Consider the following 20,346-nt stretch of genomic DNA (forward strand, 5'->3'; position numbering starts at 1 on the left):
GTTGAACAAAAAAAAAAAAACTGTACATGTATACCCAGCTTTAGAATTATTGCTCTCACTTCAGAGTGCACAGCAGTATGTGTACAAAGGTCATTTTCATATTCAAGTGCCCCGACACATGCGGTTAGGTACACACATGCATAAATGTGGGGTGCTTTAAAAATTATTTAATTTACTTTTTTTTTTTTATATATATATTATGTTAATTTTTTTCCCCCCTATGTGAAAACATATTTGAAATGACAGGTCCTCTTGAAGGAGACAAATGTTCTGGACTCCACTGAAGCTGATCAATCACAGATCATTTCCTGTCCACAGCAGTTGGGAAATGACAGCTTTGAACCTGGAAGTGATAAAATGCTTGTGTCAGAGAAGTTCCCATAATGGACGCAGTGCTGGCCGCTCTGGTGCGTGCCGGTGTTGGTGCCAACTAGTCTATTTAAACTGACAGTGCACCTTGGATCGGTGCTGTCTGATCTGCATCTCCCTGTAACCCCGCTCCTGTTATCTGTTTGAACATTTGATCTCCTGACTATCTGGCTTGCCTTTTGGATTATCCTTTGTCTTCTGCCTGCACCTGACCTCGGCCTGCCTTTGACTCTGAACTTGTCTGCTCCTCTGTACCTCATTGCCTGCCTGATGCCAACCCTGCCTGTGACCCAACCTGCCTGCTCTGCTCCTGCTCAGCATCTTCTGCCAGTGTACCGGCCTGCCTTTCTGCTGTCCAGTGGTCTCCAGCCAATCTGCACCTGGATCCAGAGCCGTCTTATGTGCTACCACCCACCAGGCTCTCGTACCACTCTGCACTCCTGTGCCTCCTGTTCACACTACCAGGGGCCGTGAGTCAGACACGTAACACGTAACCATAATTAAGGAATTGCTTGTCAGCCCCAGGCTGGTACAATAAATATTGCCGGGTTAAAGAAACTGCACAAGTGGAAGAATCTAAGTTTTTGTGGAGTGTGATCCAACGACCATGAACAAATTGATTGGTTTTCCTTTTACACAGCAATATTCAAAGAGCCTCCTGCTGCAGAAGTATGTCAGAAAGCATCAGGCCTGAATTGATTTTGATATTGGGTGGAAGCATCTCAGAGATTCGAAAAGCACCAAAAAACAAAAGCAGAAGGCATTTTTAAAAATCAGAATCCATATGTTGAAAAGTAGACAGCCGAAGTAGCAGCGCATATTCGGCTCAAAAGATCCGCAGAAATTGGAAGTTTATTATTTGCTACCACATGAACTTTACAATAACCTCTCAAAGCATGTTGTACAGAAAAAAAACTAATGCATGAAGGAGCCCCTCTCAAACGCATGAAAAAAGACACTTGCACTAAGGTTTTCAAAATATGCAAATAAGAGTATCGGTAGCCCATTAAAAATCCAAAAATTATAACACTAGACCTTCTGTAAAGTAATTACTCGGCACATTGTGTTGCGTTTGAAAATGAACACCACAATGCCCACTTAGCTCTGTAACAAGCCCATATGGAAGGAGTCATTGAACCCTGAATCATCACCGGAGTCATCAGTTTCCACAAATGTGGACACAACAGGCCAACAGGATCTGTGTCTGGTACCAACAGCTGAAATTTTTCCATCTGTAAATGAAATAATGAGTCGACTATAACGTTGGTAACGCCTCAAACAAATTTAGCCTTAAGCCAAATATTAAGATCAAAACATTTAAAAACCAGATGACGAAGGATAGAAATAATAGGCAGAGATTTTGAAAATAATTTATCACAAAGACAGCTCCCTTTTTATCGGCGTGAAGGAGAATTCTTTTATCACAAAACTGTGAACCCTACAATTCTAGAGCCACAAAGACTGGAAATAACTCAACCAGGACAATATTAGAAGTAAAACCCTTTTTATTCCATGATGGATGCCACAAAATTCCCCATATCCACAAGCTCCGGAAGCATCAGTAAACACATTTAGAGCAAAAGGGGCGTTGTCATAACAAGCAACCGTTAAAACAGGATAAGAACCTATGCCAAATCATCAGGTCTTCACGAATGTCAGAAGTGATTCTAACAAAATGAAAGGGAGAAGAAATACCAGATATAGACCGATATAGGAGTTTTGAAAAAACTCAGCCCATAGGCCTGACTCTAGAGGCAAAGGCCAATAAGCCTAAAAAAGACTAAATTGTTCTCAATTGAACTTTCTTTTTTGATAAAATAAGATCCAGCAATACTCTAATCTTAGTAATCTTTTCCATAGGAAGGCGGAATTCCATAGCTACCATGTCAATCTGGACACCTAAAAATTCTAAACAAGTGGTTGGGTACATCGATTTTTCAGGTGCTAAAGGAACCCCGAATGATCTACAAACTAACTGAAATTCAGTGAACATGTTTAGACAATCAATAGTGTCAGATTTCCCAATAACAAGGAAGTCGTCTAAATAATGCAATAGATTGCAAGAACTTGAGCCATAACTGATTACCTATTCCAAAAAAGTAGAAAACAACTCAAAATAATTAAGAGAAAGTGAACACCCCATGGGGAGACACTTATCGAAGAAATATTCACCTTGAAAAACAAATGGGGCATGAAAGATATCGGCCTGTGGTTAAATCTATTCTTGCCACAAAAGCAATTTCCAAAGCAAAAGCAATTATTGCTTCTAAAATTTTTACGTGCTGGAATAAACTACTACACAGTTCTGGACATTCTCTAATGACGCTTGCAAAAATACAAAAAGCTTACAACCAATTGTTGAAGCTACGAGGAACAGATCTGCATCTGTCTTCAAATTTATCCCCATTTTTCTTTTCTAACCTATTCTTTTTTGCAGAAGGGAGTAAGGAAAGGATATCAATATAGTCCCCTCTCCATATTTTATCTTTTATGGCATTATTGAGGTGAAACCCCAATGGTGATAGTTCACATGAAAGGGCTTCTTTCATACAAGCTTCAGGTACCAGAGAAGATGGAGAGGGCAAAGGTCTTGCTGTCATCACTGGTGTACCAACAGAAACATTTTGCACCATAGGAGAAGAGGAAACGGTATTAGGCATATTTTCTCCCCAAACTGAGGCAATATTACCATCAGAGGGTTGTGGTACAACAGAAGAAGAAGGCAATCATTTAGACATTAAAGAAGACATAGAAATAGCAAATTCCCTTAATAAAGAGGCATCAAAAGACTCACCTCTCAGCAGCTGTGTATTGGACACTGAAGGGTAAACAATGCCCTGAGGTTCTGTTGCAGTAACATCAGAAATTGCAGCCATTTGTGCATTGCCGGAAAACATAGCAACCACATCATTACCAGACATTTCAAGGGGCTTTTCTCTATGAACCTTTTAATTTTCTGAGACCACAGCTGTTCTATTAGATAATGGAAGAGAGTCAGTAGTAGTAGTATCAGAAGTCTTATATTTGTTTTTTACCTTTGCCTTTGTTAATTTGCCATCCTCTATGCCCTCCATTCCTATCCCGGGATGGGGATTCGAACCTGGGTGATCTCTTATAGGCTTTTCTGTTCTGTACATCAGGCTGATCTGAGCTTGTTCCAGCTACAGTGACTAGAGAGAGGCTGTGAACTTTATGGCAATCATCATCGGGAGTGTCCAGCGATGCAAGGATGATAGGCGGCTCCCATCTGAAAGAGAAAGTGGCATCATGAAGGGGAAGACCTGGAAACAGAGGTGGCCAGTGGATGTAAGGAGGGCTGGGAACGAATGGAGGCAGCGCCGACAGATCTTCAGCAGGAGTGGGGCCGGAACCAATGAGGACGACGCCAGAGGCCGGGAAAGGCAATGCCGCATCCACTTTTCCCCCGTCAGCTGCACCACCTCGCACCATCACTTGGCGTAATAAGGAGTCCATGTATGAGGACAACTGCAGCCATAGATGTGCCTTTTCTTCAGATCCCCGCTGACTGCATCTCAAGTGATGCATTTTTCTTCTTTTTATAGGGGACAACTCTTGCCGGGAACCGTTGGAAACAGCATGTGACATTTCAAAAATCAATCACAGGTAAGTACATAATTTACACTTAAATTTAAAGTTTTTATCTGTCTACCATGGTCCCATATGTGGGGGGGGGGGGGGTAGGTAACAACATTTTATGCCCAACCCCCCACCTTCAATCTGCCAGTGCATCTAATTCTACCATCTCTTCAGACTGACAATGCTGTTGTCCAAAGATGTTTCCATTGCTCCTCAATCCAAATGTTACTAGCCAGATCACAAGGTAAAAATAAAGAGGGGGAACGCCTAATAAAGAAAACAAATGCAGCTGCCGCATATAGAAATTGGTAAAATGCAATATATTCATTTTCTGTTTGAGGGTTTTTAATACCCCCTTAAGTTTGCAATACATCATAAAATAATCAGATAATTGTTCATATTTAAATTTAAAGCTGAACTCTGGAATGACTAAAAAAATAGGATTAAATGCTTGTTATGTCTGGGAAGCGGGGATGGGGATGGTAGATGCAAAGATAATAATACTTATTCCTCCCCTGTCACACCAAATGGTAAGTATTCCAGTTTATTCCTCAATCCCCTAGCCCCCGGCTGGATTTGAGCTTTAAACATTCTAAGACATGCATTTTTGAATGTATTTCCTTCTTTAACTGTATAAATTACATAATTATAATTAATCAAGGTGTTAATATCTCTTGTTGCCTTTTGTTAGGGGTTACTGTGTAATTGTATTTTGATCTGTATCACTAAGGGTTTGATACCTGGATAAGCAACATGTTTTCAATTTCCTCCACTATATAGCACACTGATGAATGAAAAATATTTCCCATCAGAAGAAGCCATCTTGCTGCTCCAGGCAAAAACCTTTAGCATGTGATTATTAAGGTTGTTTGTCAAGAAGTGAAAGGCAACAAATGATTTTGGAGATAATATGAGCAGTAGAGTATCATGCAGAAAAATAGTACACACAATTCCTGATTGCTGTGCTGCAGGACACATTCTGACAGACTGTGAAAAGCGTTCCATTTTGTAATGGATTTTACAGCCCTGATTATTTCACTTAGCAGTTAATCTTCTTTAAAACAATAATCCGCTTTATGTTTTTTTTTCTCTTTCTCTAAAATATGATATCCCCACAAGTAAAAAACAGATATACATTTAATTATTAGTAACAGTTATAATGCAAAACAGTAACAGTTATGAATACAAAACATAAATTGTATGTTCAAGTAAAGCAAAATAGGAAGGGTGCTGAACATTAAATAATATAATACTTGGAGTTAAAGTAGAACTCCAGGCAAACAGCTAGATACACATTTGCAACTGCACAGGATCCTGGCCAGCACAGGGGAATCCATGTAGATGAAAATCGTCAATGGCCATAGCTAGACCCGCCATCTTGGAACCTCATGACACTGACAGTGTAGGGCTGAAGGGCTGGTAACGTGTTTCAGAGTAAAACAGGTTTGATAAAGGAGTGTTTTAACTCTGAAACGGGTTACCAGCCCTTCCTCCCCATGCTGTCAGTGTGAAGAGAATCCAAGGTGGCGTGTCTAGCTGCAGCCATTGACGGTTTTCACCTGTTTTCACATGGATTCCCCTGTCCCAGCCATAGAGTCCTATGTAATGGCCGCTGTAATACACTTTGAATCCTGCTAATCCCTGGAAGCCTCTGGTGTAAGTGTGCTTTGTTTTGCATTTTAATAAACGAATCTGTATATTTTGTTGGGATGGTGCTTGTTTTTCTGTTTTCTGAGCTGTTTTGGCTCTACCCAGAATCTCATGAGAAGCTGCAGTCCATCTGAAAATACAAGCCTATCAGAAACCATTCCTTGTAATGTGTGCCCTCATCTAAGCTGATTCTTCAAACTTGGCTGACTGGAATCTGGCAAGCTGGGACTTGTTGTGTGCTGATTACAGTTTGTGTGTTTTTTCTAAATACACAATTGAAATATATTTATGTCTATGGTTTCATCCTCCAGAAGAATTTGTAATCTAGATATGCACAGAGCAGAAGACAAAGCAAAAAAGAGCAAGGCCTACATTAAAGAGCAAAATGTGAATCCAAGGAACCATTCCGTTAAGAGCGTTTAGAAGCAGATTATGTAGAGGATGCTTACCTGATTTGGTGGCCATTGACTAAGGAGAAGCCCCAGGGATGCTCTCATAGGAGGTGTTGCAAGCCCAGTGTCATTAGGCACACCCATGCTTGCACTGCATTAGCAACATTGAACCACAGCTCAGAAGTAACATGCAGCTGCCAATATAGACTCTACCCCTTCTCTCACCTCTTCTGCATATAGACCGCCACACACCTTCCATCAGGTTTGACAAAGGAGCCTATTGGTGCTCCAAAATGTGTTACCTAGGCAATGGACTGCCACCCAGTGTGGAGTAATTCCTGGTTCCTGATGACTTCCTACCTTGGCTGATGTGTGGCTTTTTGGCTCCTCCATCTCTGCTACAAGCTGTTGCCAACAGACCCCCTGTGGGTGGATGATCCCTGCTACAGATATTACTATGCTGACAAGCACTTTATATGTGGAATTATGTGAGTTTTCATTTGAATGTTACATTAAAATTATTTATAATACTGGCACCCCCTTGTTTTCCTCTAATGTATTTCAGAAATTGATTCCTGTCTCTTGGTGAAACTGCCTACCTTTGTGCCTTGATTGGTTTTATTATGGACTTTGTTTACTATCACGGACTGATGAAGCCCTTATAGTACAGTATATGGACTAATTAGGGAGGCTGTGTGATTTTTACCTTGGGTTGCGGCACATCTGTTGATTTTTATAGCCCCAGACACTTACTGGCAACAGTAAGAATTCACAACCCATAGGTTCCATAATGGACCTATGGAGGACCCCACACAAAAGACAAGAAATAAAAGCAATATCAGTCCACAAATTCTCAACATGGTGGGGGTACTTTGCCTCAAAATAAAGCACCTTGTTTCCATATTGATGAGGACAAGGCCTTCTCTCCCAGCAGGTGGGGAGCCTATCATAATCTGGAAGCCCTTTTAACAATAAGCCCCCAGATACTGCCCTCCTAATGTGAATGAGTAAGGCGTTACATAGTACCCCTACTGAGGTCACACAAAAAATAAACCTTAAATAAATGTAGGGATCTGCTGCTCTCTATTGTTGTATTTTATTATTATTATTATAATAATACAGGATTTATATAGGGCCAACAGTTTACGCAGTGCTTTACAATATAAAAAGGAGACAATACAGTTATAATACAATGAAATACAAGAGGATTAAGAGGGCATTGCTCAGAAGAGCTTACAATCTAATAGGGTGGGGCAGGTGGTAACTGTGGGGAATGAACTGATGGAAGTGGTAAAAGATTAGTTGGAGACGTGATAGGCTTCCTGAAGTTATGAGTTTTCAGGGATCGCCTGAAGGTAGCAAGAGTAGGGGATAGCCGGACCGGTGGAGGTAGCGAGTTCCAGAGGATGGGAGAGGCTCTAGAGAAATCCTGGAGACGAGCATGGGAGAAGGAGACAAGAGAGCTTGAGAGTAGGAGGTCTTGAGAAGAGCAGAGAGGATGATTTGGGTGATATTTGGAGACAAGGTTGGTGATGTAGCTCGGGGCAGAGTTGTGAATGGCTTTGTATGTTGTGGTTAGTATTTTGAATTTAATTTGCTGGGTGACTGGGAGCCAGTGTACGGATTGGAGGGTTGGCAGACGCTAAGCGGTTGGTAAGGTGGATAAGTCTTGCAGCAGCATTCTTGATAAACTGAAGAGGGGATAGCCTATGGAGAGGCAGGACAATGAGAAGGAAGTTGCAATAGTCAAGGCGAGAGATAACAAGGGAGTGAATGAGGAGCTTGGTGGCTTCATTTGTTAAAAAGGGGCAAATTTTAGAGATGTTACAGAGGTGAAGTCTACAAACTTTTGACAACGATTGGACTTGGGGCTGAAATGACAAGTAAGAGTCTAGGATTACACCTAGTACCCTGGCGTGAGGGGAGGGACTGATGGTTACATTGTTGATTTTGATGGAAAAGTCAGGGAGGGGGGAACGGGGAGGGGGGAATATTAGCTCAGTTTTAGAGAGATTTAGTTTAAGGAAGTGGTGCGACATCCATGCTGATATGTCAGTTAGTAATGCGAGAGGAGACTGAAGGAGTGAGGTGAGGAGTAGACAGATTTAGGTGTCATCGGCGTATAAGTGGTATTGGAAGCCGTGGGCAGTTATCAAGTGACCAAGGGAGGAGGGATAGATAGATAGAGAAGAGAAGGGGTCCAAGAACAGAGCCTTGGGAGACCCCCACAGAAAGGGGCAATAGAGAGGAGGAGACAGAGTTGTAGGTAACACTGAAGGAGCGCTGTGATAGATAGGCAGAGAACCAGGATAGAGCAGAATCTCGGAGGCCAAGGGACTGTAGTTTATTGAGAAGGAGCGGGTGGTCAACAGTATCAAAGGCCGCAGAGAGGTCAAGTAGTAGGAGTATGGAGTACTGGCTGTTGGTTTTAGCAGTTAGTAAATCGTTAGTGAGTTCTAGTAAGGCAGTTTCAGTGGAGTGCTGCGAGCGAAAGCCAGACTGTAAGGGGTCAAGAAGGTTATTTTCACCGAGGTAAAAGCTAAGATGGTTGTAAACTAAGTGTTCTAGAAGTTTAGAGGTGAACGGGAGCAATGAGATGGGTCTTAAGTTGTTCAGGTTGGTGGGGTCCAGTGAGGGCTTTTTAAGTATGGGAGTGATCTGTGCATATTTGGTATCTGTATTTGTGAATAACCCAGCTATGCATTATTATGTATTCATTTCCTGTATCTGGGTTACTAGGTAAAAACCCCAGAAGGAGGAAGTGAGGAGAGAGAGAGTCACATGTCCTATCCAGGTAAGTTGTTGCTATTGCATTTTCACCCAGACCAGAAGCAGAAACTATTAGGCAAGTATTCCTAGTTTTAATTGCAGCGGCCCATAGCTTCTTGAGTGTGTTTATAAAAAAAGTCCCTAAGTCTATCCCATAATTTCTAGACACGATAAGTTTTGCGCAAACCAGTTAATATACGCCTATTGTGATTTTTTTTTTTTTTTAACCAAAAATATGTAGAAGAATATATATCAGTCTAAACTGATGAATACATTTTTATATATATAATATATATTTATTTATTTTTTGGATATGTATTATAGCAAAAAGTAAGTAAGTAAATTTTTTTTTTTCAAAATTGTCACTCTTTGTTTATAGCGCAAAAAATAAAAACCACAGAGGTGATCAAATTCCACCAAAAGAAAGCTCTATTTGTGGGGAAAAAAAGGACGTCAAGTTTGTTTGGGTACAGTGTCATAAGACCGCGCAAATGTCAGTTAAAGTGACGCAGTGCTGTATCCTTCCGGGGCTGAAGTGGTTATTACAGCATTTAAACGATTCATGTTAAACAAGTGCAAAGACATTCTTTGTTCAGAGCTGTGAAAAAAAAAAAAAACTCAGCCAGCAAACATTTATCAACAGCGCTGAGATAAAGAGAAACAATGAATCTCTCGGTTCTTTTAGATCAAAGGGATGAACTTCAGTCTACAAATTAGGTCAGTTTAACTACTTAGGCCCCTTTCACATGTGCGGATTCGTTTTCAGACATCCGCCTGCTCAGCAGGGATCGCTCCATTGATCCCTGCTGAGCTGGCGGATGACAAGTCCGTCTCTGCACACTGTGCAGGGACAGACCTGTCAGAGCTCCGCTCTCCTCTATGGGGGAACCAGATGAAAATGGACCACACAAGATGGATGGAAAATAGGACATCCATCCGTCTGGATTTACAGGAGCGGAGTGGATTGGGGTGGATCGGATGTCAGCAGACATGTCACCGCTGACATCCGTCGCTCCATAGAGATAAAACTGACAGGCAGATCTGAACGGTCCACACGTGTGAAAGGGCCCTAAAAGACTAAACCTTTCTTGGAAACTTGTTGTTTACAATCAAATCACCCCGCTTGGTGATTTTTACCTACATTTAAGCCTATAATAAGGCTTACCTGTGGTTTAAAAAAATATCTCCTAAACCTGCACGGTTTAGGAGATATTGGCCCTGCATGCAGCGGCTGACGTCAGCAGCACATGCGCTCTGCAGGTCCGGCGTATTCTGCCAGCACTTGTCGGAAAGGAGGGCTCCCGTGCATGCGTCATTGCAGCTCCGACCACTCACAGCGCCGGAGTCAGTGATCCCAGAAGAAACAGAGGGAAAATGTCAGCTCCCTCAGCGGTGACAGGGCTTCATTCTAAGGTAAGTATTTCGTAATGTGCTAATAAGGTATTTCATAATGTGTACATTATGCTATTGTCTTGCAGGTGTGTTTTTTTTTTTTTTTTTTTTTTTTTTTTTTTTTTGCGGTTTACTACCTCTTTAAAATCAGTATTTTTTTGCTTAAAAATTTCTTAGAACCCCCAAACATTATATATATTTTTTTAGCAGAGACCCTAGAGAATAAATAGGCGGTCATTGCAATATTTTATGTCACACTATATTTGCGCAATGGTCTTTCAAAAGCAATATTTTTGTGAAAAAATACACTTCAATTAATTAAAATAATTGAAACAGTACAGTTGGCTCAATTTTTTTATATAATGTGAAAGATGATGTTAGGTCGAGAATCGTGATCTTCATTCTAAGCAAAAAAATAATGATTCACATTTTATCCAGAATCGTGCAGCTCTATGATGTACATTAATCATCAATCATGTCATTCTAGATGTAAAAATTTTTAGGCCATGAGAAAAACGTTCTTTCCGGTTTTTTTTTCAGAAAAGAATGGAAATTTTTTGAAAAATTGAAAAAAATTAAGTATGCAGTAGTTTTACAAATTGAAAGTCTTTAAAAAAATGCTGCTGGTGAAGAAACACTTTGTAATGATCCAGAAACAGCAGAGAGGGTGTTTCTGGAATGAGAACTCTGGAGAGAAAAGCTATCTGTATTTTCATTATGATCCTTGTTATTTAATTCCATAAAGTATTTTTTTAATGTCTTCATGGCACCTCTGGCATGTCAGGATGTGTTTTTGTCATCATTGTAGCTTTTGGAAAAGAATATTCCTTCTCACAATATTTGCAAATTGCAGATTTGCTCACAGCAGAAATTGCACTGTGGAAAAGTCTCTAAACTCTAGATGTTGGTCTCACCATTTTACTGACGGGAGGAAAAGAAAAAACGATTTACTGAGCAGACTATAGGTAAACATTATGCTGTGATGGTGAAGAACATTAAAGAAGAAGTATGGCCAAAGCTATTTTGGCTTTACTTCTCCTATGTATCACAGGAGTGCACTCGGTTGAGCACTCCTGTGACTCATTTTAAGCCATAGCCCACTGTCGGCTGACATCACTCAGCTGGTCCAGGCTCTGGAAAGATCCCAACTTTAAAGTCAGGATCCACTCAGATGTCTGGATCGGCAGCTGGTTCAGCCTCTTAGTGAGCCGATGAGAGCCTGAGCCAGGTGGTGTAAGGAAAAGCAAGGAGATTATTTCCATGGATTATAGACTCTCTGATGTGGCTCTATGGACATATGAGTTGGATTAAGTTTATGTGTGCTAATCTGAAATCATTTTCTAGTGTTCATGTGTGCTAATACTGTTTTTATTATCTTTAAGAATGTACACCATAAGAAGATTTTGTCTTCTTTAATTGTTTTTAGTAGTGATAAATAAACTTTGTGAAATCTGCTCTACGGGCAATTTAAAGTGGTTGTAAAGTCTGAAGTTTTTTTACTTTCATGCATTCTATGCATGAAGGTAAAAAAACCTTCTGTGTACTGCTTCCCCCACAGCTCCCCCTATACTCACCTGAGCCTCCTCTTGATCCAGTGATGTGCACAGAAGGCCTCTGCTGTCCCAGGTCTCTCTCTCTCTCCTCATTGCCTGAGACATAGCAGTGGGAGTAATTGGTTCCCACTGCTGTTAATCACAACCAGTGAGCCAATAAAGAGAGAGTGGGGGTAGGCCATACTGCAGCTCTGTGTCCTATGGACGCATACAGTGGGGCTCGGGAGCGAGCATGCACCAGTGCCCTCATAAGAGGGGGAGCAACCAGGATCACTGACAGGGGACCTGAGAAGAAGAGGATCGAGGCTGCTCTGTGCAAAACCAGTGAACAGTGCAGGTAAGTAATATAGATACACATAGGAAAAAACAGCTTCCCCAAGTCCTTCGTGTGTCCTCTCTTAATAGGGGCGAGTCAGTGAATTTTCACTTCACTTCTAATTTAATCAAGTGTTAATTTTCCCTGTTTTAACCCATTCATATGTTCTACCCACTTCCTGTACAATCTCATTTAGATCAATCATCAGCTATGTAGTACAAGGGCCGCTCTGATTTGATACAAATTGAATGGATTGGTCGGGTGGGTCCTCCTATGCCATAGTTCTGGTAAATCTAAAGGAAATTGTACAGAGACTGTATAATCGGACTACATAGTGTATGGCCATTTTTTTACACGTATGTACGAGGGAGTGGATGGAGACGCCCCTTTCACATCTCCACATAGCAAAAACTCACATTCCCGCATGTGTTTGTTTTGGTGTGTTTTGGAGTGTTTTCACTCGTCACGTGCCCTCCACACAACAATCACCCCAGAGAAGCTTCAGAACTTTTTGGGAGCAGAGCATGGTGCGTTACCATAGTTTTTGGTGTGTTTGCAGCACTTGGGGTACGTTTCAACATATAATGACAAAATGACAACACAAGCACTATACACATTTTCTGTGCAGTTTACCATGCGTTTGGAAACACATTGCTTCTGTGTTTGGTGTGCCATTAAAAATTAATAAACAAATACTTGGGGGGCACACCCTAAAAAATGCATTAAAGATGGTGCAGCCGTAGGACCAGACAAACAGAACAAAATATTACAGCGCACACATACAAAAATGACATTTACTCCTGCAAGGCTATTTAAAACACCTGAACATTTTCAAAAAATATGAGAATTTGGTCACACCATATGGCTATATGGCGCTTAACCACTTGCCTACTGGGCACTTAAACCCCCCTCCTGCCCAGACCAATTTTCAGCTTTCAGTGCTCTCACACTTTGAATGACAATTACTCAGTTATTATTATTATTCAGGATTTATATAGCGCCAACAGTTTACGCAGCGCTTTACAATATAAAAGGGAGACAATACAGTTATAATACAATACAATACAATACAATAGGATTAAGAGGGCCCTGCTCAGAAGAGCTTACAATCTAATATCAGGTAATAGTATACCCAAATGAATTTTTTGTCTTTTTTCCATACAAATAGAGCTTTCTTTTGGTGGTATTTGATCACCTCTGGGTGCTATAAATAAAAATAAAAAGACAGAAAATTTTGAAAAAAAAACGCATTTTTCTTTGTTTCTGTGATAAAATCTTGCAAATTATAAATTTTTCTTCATAAATTTTGGCCACAATTTATACTTCTATATATCTTTGGTAAAAATAACCCAAATTAGTGGATATTATTTGGTCTTTGTGAAAGTTAGAGAGTCTACAAGCTGTGGTGCAAATCATAAAAAATTGAGCACACATGGTGTACTGGTGGCCTATCTCATTTCTTGCGACCCTAACAAGCCAGGAAAGTACAAATACCCCCCCAAATGACCCCTTTTTTGAAAGTAGACATTCCAAGGTATTTAGTAAGATGCACGGTGAGGTTTTTGATGTTGTCATTTTTTCCCACAATTCTTTGCAAAATGAAGATTTTTTTTTCCACAAAATTGTCATTGTAATAGGTTATTTCTCTCACATGGCATATGTATACCACAAATGACGCCCCAAAATACATTCTGCTACTCCTCCTGAGTATTATGATTCCACATGTGTGGGACTTTTTCACAGCCTAGCCACATAGAGAGGCCCAACATGCAGTGAGTTGGGATGAGCCGAACACCCCCATGTTCGGTTCGCACCAGAACATGCGAACAGGCAAAAAATTTGTTCGAACGCGCAAACACCGTTAAAGTCTATGGGACACATAGTTACATAGTTAGTAAGGTTGATTAAAGACACCAGTCCATCCAGTTCAACCTGAGTGAGTGTTGGTGCACGTCCACAATTGTCCCCATCCCTATACATTGTGACCCATCAAGATGCCCATCTATTATTATTATTTATTTAAGGTACCCATACAGCACCGTCAATTGTGCATTTCCATGGTAGCTTTTGAGAGATCACTGAACAGCGGAATTTTGGTGTATAGTGCCGGTAAAGGTTTTTCAGGAGCAATGATTTTAATAATGCTTAAAGTGAAACAATAAAAGTGTAATATTCCTTTAAATTTCGTACCTGGGGGGTGTCTATAGTATGCCTGTAAAGGGGCGCATGTTTCCCGTGTTTACTACTCGCGGCTATTAATAAATTGCCGGTCTGACAATACACATAAAAGTTCATTGATAAAAACGGCATGGGAAGTCCCCACAGGGGAACCCCGAACCGAAATTTAAAAAAAAAAAATTATGTGGGGGTCCCCCTAAATTCCATACCAGGCCTTTCAGGTCTGGTATGGATATTAAGGGGAACCCCGGCCAAAATGAAAAAAAAATGGCGTGGGGCCCCCCAAAATTCCATACCAGACCCTTATCCGAGCACGCAACCTGGCAGGCTGCAGGAAAAGAGGGGGGGGACGAGAGAGCGCCCCCCCTCCTGAACCGTACCAGGCCACATGCTCTCAACATTGGGAGGGTGCTTTGGGGTAGTCCCCCAAAACACCTTGTCCCCATGTTGATGGGGACAAGGGCCTCATCCCCACAACCCTTGCCCGGTGGTTGTGGGGGTCTGCGGGCGGGGTGATTATCGGAATCTGGAAGCCCCCTTTAACAAGGGGACCCCAGATCCCGGCCCCCCCTGTGTGAAATGGTAAGGGGGTACAAAAGTACCCCTACCATGTCACAAAAAAAGTGTCAAAAATGTTAAAAATGACAAGAGACAGTTTTTGACAATTCCTTTTATTTAAATACCTCTTCTATCTTCTATCTTCCTTTGGTTTCTTCCTCCATCTTCTTCTTCTTCTGTTTCTTCTGGTTCTTCCTCTGGTGTTCTCGTCAGGCATCTTCCTCCGTAGCGCCAGCATCTTCTTCCCTTCTTCTTGGGCCGCTCCACATCCACCATGATGGGAGGCTCCTACTGTGTGACGCTTCTCCTCTTCTGACGGTTCTTAAATAACAGAGGGCGAGGCCACCCAGTGACCCCGCCCTCCTCTTACGCACGGGGAATGCCACAGGGAAGTCCCTGTCAAGTCCCCGTGCATCAGAGGGGGGCGGGGTCACCTGAAGGGCCTGGTATGGAATTTAGGGGAACCCCCACGTCGTGTTTTTTTTTTTTTTAAATTTTGGTTCGGGGTTACCCTGTGGTGAATTCCCATGCCGTTTTTATCAATGAAATTTTATGTGTATTGTCGGACCGGCAATTCATTAATAGCCGCGAGTAGTTTTAAATTACTTTTTCCTTTGAAATGTCATTTTGCTGTCAGACTGTTCTAAACACGAGAAACATTAGCCCCTTTACAGTCATACTATAGACATCCCCCCAGGTACGAAATTTAAAGGAATATTACACTTTTATTGTTTCACTTTAAGCATTATTAAAATCACTGCTCCTGAAAAAACAGCCGTTTTTAAAACATTTTTTTTACATCGATCCATGTCCCCTGGGGCAGGACCCAGGTACCCAAACACTTTTTATGACAATAACTTGCATATAAGCCTTTAAAATTAGCACTTTTGATTTCTCTTATAGACTTTTAAAGGGTGTTCCGCGGCTTTCTAATTTTCCGGAACACCCCAAATTGTTCGCTGTTCAGCGAACTGGCGAACAGCCGATGTTCAAGTCGAACATGAGTTTGACTCGAACTCGAAGCTCATCCCTAGCAGTGAGCACCATCACGTGTTCTAGGAGCATAAATTACACATCTAACTTGTTGACTACCTATTACACTTTTGGGGTTTACCTATTTTATTGCCCCACAGATACCTTTCCTTATTGATCTTATTATAGACTGACCGTGTATCTTGCTCGACTAGTTCTTTCAATTCTTCCCTTTTCCAAATAAGAATCGCCAAAATCTCTGCTTTTCCTGTTTTTTGTGTAGTTGTTCTATCCTCGCAATATCTTTTATCAGAGCATTCTTTCTCCTTATTCCTGCTTTTTTCCTTTCTGTGCCCATCTGGATCAGTATACCTCTTACATAAGCCTTGTGGGCTTCCCATAACGTGGCTTCTGATATTTCTTCCGTATCATTCGTTTTAAAGTACCACTCCAATTCCTGCCTTATCTTCTCTTCTACCTCTACATCCTGTAATAGCTCTTCATTTAATCTCCAGGGGGTTTTTCTATTTGGCTGCTCCTCGTACTTAATTCCCATCATTACCGGCGCATGATCCGAGAATGTGGCAATTTTAATGTCAACCTTATCAACTATATTGAGCAATCTATGATCTGCCAAGAAAAAAATCTATTCTCAAGTACGTCCCATGCACTGAGGAGTGGAATGTATAATCTCGGCAGTTTGTATTTTGCATTTGCCACACTTCTATTAGCTGGTTCTGTTTTAAGATCTTTTTTAAAGCCTTCCGCAAAACATTTCCAGTCCTCTGTGCACTTGACGTACTATCGATCCCAGGGGTCATACAGAGATTAAAATCTCCACCCAGGATGGTATATCCTTTCTTGAAATCCATAAACTTTTTATGATTTTAATTGTATATTTTATTGAATTATTATTGGGGCAATAGATATTTGCCAGAGAGTATTCTTCCTTATTAATTTTTCCCTTTAGAAACAGATATCTCCCTTCTGGGTCTGTGACTCTGTCCTCTAGGGCAAATCCTATAGCAACCCCTTTAGCTCTTTTTATTGGAGAGTGCCTGTAAAACCATACTGGATAATCTCTTGAAAATATTTTTAAATTTGAGTCATATGAAATATGTGTCTCCTGTAATAAGACTACATCCGCTCTATAATGTTTAAGCTTTCTTATTACATTATTTCTCTTTATAGGAGCGTTTAGACCACGGATATTGTAAGTGATGAAGTTAAGGGTGGTCATCTCTGCCCACTGAGCTCCGGGATATCTCTTCCCCTCTCCCTCTTCCGGGAGCACAGTGGGCAGAGACCCCCCCCATCATCTAAATCTTGATCCCTTTCAAAGCAGATTCCTGAGAGAGAGCCTCTCCTTTTTACCCCCTCCCTTCTACCCCCCTTCCTTTGGGGTAATTGGCCTTCTCAAAGCCCATGGATCCAAAGCCCTCCTCTCCTACTAGGCCCTTTGGTTCCCCCCCGGAGGGTAGACTCTACCTATGGGTCCCGTCAGACCAGCTGCCCCCCGAAAAAAGGGCTAACCCCTCCCTGCCCCCTCTCCCCACAATATTTAACTCATTCTTTTATTCTTCTTCTACCCTCTCCCTCCCCTTCCCCCTCTCTGTCTCCCCTTCAGCACCCAGTTCTTTATTTCTCAGTTCTTCTTATTTTTCCTTATAATCGGGTGCCATCTCTGTTCCTCCGTGATCGAAGTGTTGTTTTGTGCTTCCCACCAGTCTGGTATTTTGACAAGTGGTATGTCCAATTTATCACAAAAAATGGCCGTGTCTTCTGGTTGTCTCAGGGTAGCTCACCTTCCCTCTTTTCTCCCTGTTAGGCATGCTGGAAAACCCCATGAATATTGTATATTATTACGTTTCAGGTGTTCCAGTAAGGGTTTCAGTGTTCTTCTTCTGGCCAGGGTCTCAGCTGATAGGTCCAGAAGTATTTGCAGGGTAGACTCTTCATATTTAATTGGTTGTTAATTTTTTAGACTTTGCCAGATGTGTTCCTTATCTTGGAAATAATTAAATCTTGCTATTATATCTCTTGGTATTTCCACTGCCAATGTAGTCGGTTTTCTTACCCGGTGCACCCTTTAAAACATTATTTTTTTCAATCTCTTTAAGTCCCAGCAGGTGCCCGAATATTTTATCCATTTTTACCTGTAGATCTTCCCCCTGCATATCTGGTACTCCCCTTATTCGAAGATTTTTCCTTCTATTCCGATTTTCCTGGTCTTCTAACCGATACATTGTGTCTGATCTCTTTGTAGTCTTACCATCTGCTCTTTCAAATCCTTTATTGTTACTGCTTGTACATCCAGTTGCTCTTCTGTGCCTTCCACCCTCCTCAAGATGTGATTCAAGTCCTCATGTAAGGTGGCCAATTCTCCCTTGATGTTTCTAATTTTGCGAACATCTCCGCCATCTCTCCTTTAGTTGGCAACTGTTTTTTTGTATAAGTTCAGTTGCCAGTTCTTCCTCCTTGTCCTCACAGATGCTTTCTGAGATGTCTGGTATCTCTAGGTCTTTTGATTGGACAGAGAAAACATTTTTTTTAACTCCTTCTGGAGGTATTTTACTCTTGGCCCCTGTAAGTTTCCCTGGGCTCTCTATCCCCCCATTCTGTGTCATAAATTTTTTTATAGAGCCAGGGCTCGTGCTCATTCTGGGTGGATTCGCACTTGCCCCTTTTACGGGTTTCCCCCTCATCTTGTTCTTTATTTATATTTCAGGTGTAAGTTCGATATAATAATTTTTTAAAGAAATGCTCTGCTGGCCCCTGAACAGATCCAGTAAAGTGGAGGGGGGGTGAGTAGCTGCTTAGTTAGTGTGTAACCTTGTCCACCTATCCGCTGTCCCACAGGTTGATACTGGTTGGTGCAGGGTGTTCTTAACGGTAGTTCAATAATTCACTGCTATCAGATAAACAGTTCAATGCAATGCTTATTATCTTACAGTTCTAATATAATGAGTTCAGACACTTTTCCTTTATTAAGAGAAAAATTAATGGACTGGGAATTTTGTATGTGTTAGTACAGAGGGGATCCCACATCCCTATTCTCCTGACAATTTCCAGATAATTTTTTTGAGAGATCAGCTGCTGTCCACAGATGGGTCTGGTCAGGTGGGGGGGGGGGAGTATGGGTGACTGCTTAGTTAATATCTAGCCTTGTCCACCTTCCCACTATCCCACTGGTTATTGCAAGTGTTCTTAACAGTAATTCAATGATTCACTGATTATGAGATGAAAAACACAGTGCCAATTATCTTAGTTTTAATTTATTGAATTCAGACACTTTTCCTTTATTAAAGAGAGATTCAAGAGTGGACTATGGAACTCGTATATATTGACGATGGAAGGGTCCCACCGTCCCTGCTCTCCCAACAATTTTCCAGTAAAAAAGTCTGCTGCTGGCCACTAATAGGTCCGGTGAGGTGGGGAGAGGAGGGTGAGTGACTGCTTAATTAGTGTGTGACCCTGACCACCTTTCCGCTGTCACACTGGTTGGTGCTGGTTGATATAGGGTGTTCTTAACAATAGTTCAACAATTCACTGCTATAAAATGTACATCACATTGCTTATCATCTTACAGTTTAAATATGTTAGATTCAGACACTTCTCCTTTGTTAGAGACAGGTATAAAAATGGGCTGTAAAACTCATGAATGCTGGTGAGCGGAGCGTCCCACCATCCCTGCCCCCCCGTCACTCTCTTATCACCAGACCTTTTCGGTTGATCTCTGCCTCCACTGATCGTCCAGAATCCTCTTTTATTAAACTGGATTGCCTTGTTTATTTACTCCTCATACTTTTTCAATTGTGAAGAAAAAGGAAAAACATCCCAGTGCACATAATCCAGTCTAACAAAGGACCCAAGTACCGGTTTTTAAGGAACTTAATCCCTTTTCACAGTTTAAGTCCTTGTTTTTGCAGAAGAGTCTCTCTTTATCCATATTTTTTCATCCATCCAGTAGTGCTGCAGCACAGTTATAATATACAAGCAAATACAAAGCAGATCACTCACCCCTCTGTACTGTAGGCTCACTCTTGGAGGTTTCTGAAGGGAGTACCAGGTTAGCAGGAAATACGATCACAAAGGGGGGGAGGAGCCGCCGCGAACCCCCTGTCCTTCAGTCCAATCTGCCGTCCACTTTAGCAGCAGCTCGTCTCCTCTCAGCTGGGATGCCTCCACCCCCGCAGTGGACCCAAGTGTCTGGTGAGCTCCTAGTGCACAGTCCTAGTACAGTCTCTCTGTGTACAAGCCCCAGAGAACCGCTGTATGCTCTCACCATCACCCCATATTCTTACTGGTGTTCCTGCTGACACCCTGAGAGCACTCTGTTGCACCCTGCACTCAGTCCCTCATCCCCTCAACAGGCAGCTGGGGAAGGGGGGGGGACAGGAACAGAGAGTGGAGAGGGTGTCCATTCCTCACTTTCTCATGCTGGGAGAGGTCTGCAGGATTCTCGGGTCATCAGCAGCAGCTGCGTCCAACAGATTCCCTCATCGGGCCCACCCTCTTCCTATTACACTTTTGAAGGCCCTGGAGCACCAGAACAATGACATGTGACACTAATGTGGCACTGATAACAGATGGCACTGAT

Source organism: Aquarana catesbeiana, linkage group LG12, assembly GCF_042186555.1.
Source record: "Aquarana catesbeiana isolate 2022-GZ linkage group LG12, ASM4218655v1, whole genome shotgun sequence".
Lineage (NCBI taxonomy): Eukaryota > Metazoa > Chordata > Amphibia > Anura > Ranidae > Aquarana > Aquarana catesbeiana.